Below are 2,500 nucleotides of genomic sequence, written 5' to 3'. Positions count from 1 at the left end.
TAGAGATAGAGATAGAGATAGAGATAGAGAGAGATAGAGATAGAGATAGAGATAGAGATAGAGATAGAGATAGAGATAGAGATAGAGATAGAGATAGAGATAGTGATAGAGATAGAGATAGAGATAGAGATAGAGATAGAGATAGAGATAGAGAAAGAGATAGAGAAAGAGAAAGAGAAAGAGAAAGAGAAAGAGATAGAGAAAGAGATAGAGATAGAGATAGAGAGAAATAGAGAAAGAGAGAAGAGATAGAGATAGAGATAGAGATAGAGATAGAGATGAGATAGAGATAGAGATAGAGATAGAGATAGAGATAGAGATAGAGAAGATAGAGATAGAGATAGAGATAGAGATAGAGATAGAGATAGAGATAGATAAGAGATAGGATAGAGATAGTGATAGAGATAGAGATAGAGATAGAGTAGAGATAGAGATAGAGATAGAGATAGAGAAGAGATAGAGATAGAGATAGAGATAGAGATAGAGATAGAGATAGAGATAGAGATAGAGATAGTGATAGAGTAGAAGATAGAGATAGGTAGAGATAGAGATAGAGAGAGTAGAGATAGAGATAGAGAGAGAGAGAAAAAGAGAAGAGAAAGAGAAAAGGAGAGAGAAAGAGAAAGAGAGAGAGAAGATAGAAGAGAGAGTGAGAAGAGATAGACAGAGAGAGAAAGAGAGAGAAAGATAAGGAAAGAAAAGGAAAGAGAGATAGAAAGAAAAGGGAAACATAGAGAAGATACAGCGAGAGTAGAGAAAGAAGAGAGAGAGAAAGGGAGAGAAATAAGTGGAGCCCCGTTTTACGGTCAATCTAGCAAAAAACGCCCAGAAATAGAGAGAGAGAGCGAGAAAGAGTAAAGAAAGAAATAGAAAGAAACAGAGAGCAAGAGAAAAAAGTAGGAGAAAAAGAAAGAAGGACAAAAAGAGAGATAAGAGAGAGAGAGAGAGAAGAGAATAAAAATGAGAGAGAAAAAGAGGAAGAAAACAGAGAAAGAGAAGAGAGAGGAGAGTGGTGGGCGGAAAAGAAAAAAGAGAGAGAGAAAGAGATAAGAGAGAGAGAGAAGAGAGAAAAAATGAGAGAAAAAAATGGGATTTTTTCTGATGGTTGAAAATAAAATAAAAATTTCAAATCATTCTGATGACGTTCTTATTTTATCAATTATCTATTATCAGATCTAGAAAAGACTATTTTCCGTCGATTTTTTACCAATTTTTTAGACTTCAAAAATTTTTTAGGATTGCTGAGTTTCGTTATAATTTTCGAACATTTTGATGATATTCTTAGATCAATTTGTAAGTAACTAAGCGTAAAAAACTAAAAACAATCAAGAAAGACAGTTTTTTAAGTAAAATTGCGTTTTACGGCAACTTAGGGGTGCCTATTAAATACTGAAAACATCGAGAGCGTCACGAAAATTGTTCACACTACTATTGAAATCAAAGCTGAAAACAAAACCAGTGTCAGTCTCATCAAACTAATCAACCATTACCTTTCTTGTTGTTGTTTGCGCGCTCGAGTACACAACAATAGGCCATCCGGAAGGGTAACTCTCAGTAGCCACGTATAAAACCTTGCATGCACAAATTTTTTCAGTTTTTCATAGCGGCCGGACCATCATAGGAAACCGAAAGACCGCGCACTAGCGTAGATCATCTTACACAGCGTTAGATTCTGAATCGCCGGTCTATGTGGGATGCACTGTCATATAGGCATGTTGCTTCGTAAAATATAAAATTAACCGTCCTTTTCAGGACGACAACAGGTTTTCAATTAGTGGTGATTTTACTTTCAAGAAACGAGGTGCATAGGAGGAAAATACAACACCCGTGATTGGGTCGCACTCCTTTTACAAAACGAATAACGAACAAATTGTCATAAAATTGGCAGACCGTCATTTTCGTTCTAAACTTATCCGTTTGTAGTGCTGTAAATAAAATGGAGTTTTACATTGGTCCGCAATGTTAAGGCGAGTGGCAAACAGACAAATTTTAACTGCTTTACAATTAAATTATTTTGGGGTGCTAAGAAGCGCCATTGAGCACAATAGTCAGAAACTGAATATATGGGGGAATTTGGATCTAGAGTTCGATAGCAATATTCTATAAAAAACAAATTCTTCAAAGTTGTTATATATTATAAAGCGCTCTTTGAAAAATTATCAAAAATGAGGTTGATCCTAATTTTAATATGTATCGAATAAATCCGTTTTTGACATAGGACTTCGTCTCACCGTGAGGGGTTTATTTTGAGATTTCTCTCGCATCTTGTGAAATATGATTTCACGTAATTGGCCTTTTCATCAATCATTCAACTGTTCCCGTGGAAATTATGGTCTCATGTTCATGCATGGAAGCAGCACAGGCAAATCCGATGTGAATTTGATCATGATCGTACGTTGATTCATTTCCGATCCATTTAAAATTCGAGTTTTTTTTTAGAACAGTCAATTACTAAATTGACCTTTTTGAATATTTGGACATTCTTAAGGAAAACGATTTT

The 2,500-nt window shown here is 35.2% G+C and overlaps 1 protein-coding gene across 14 annotated transcripts in view; it reads right to left on the bottom strand.

Annotated features, from left to right (window-relative positions):
- The window catches only part of LOC129725280 (mucin-17-like), a 147,156-nt gene that overhangs the window by 50,571 nt on the left and 94,085 nt on the right, over window positions 1–2,500 (bottom strand). The window lies entirely within an intron of this gene.

This window comes from Wyeomyia smithii, chromosome 2, assembly GCF_029784165.1.
Source record: "Wyeomyia smithii strain HCP4-BCI-WySm-NY-G18 chromosome 2, ASM2978416v1, whole genome shotgun sequence".
Classification (NCBI taxonomy): domain Eukaryota; kingdom Metazoa; phylum Arthropoda; class Insecta; order Diptera; family Culicidae; genus Wyeomyia; species Wyeomyia smithii.
This window is presented reverse-complemented; position numbering and strand designations above follow the sequence as displayed.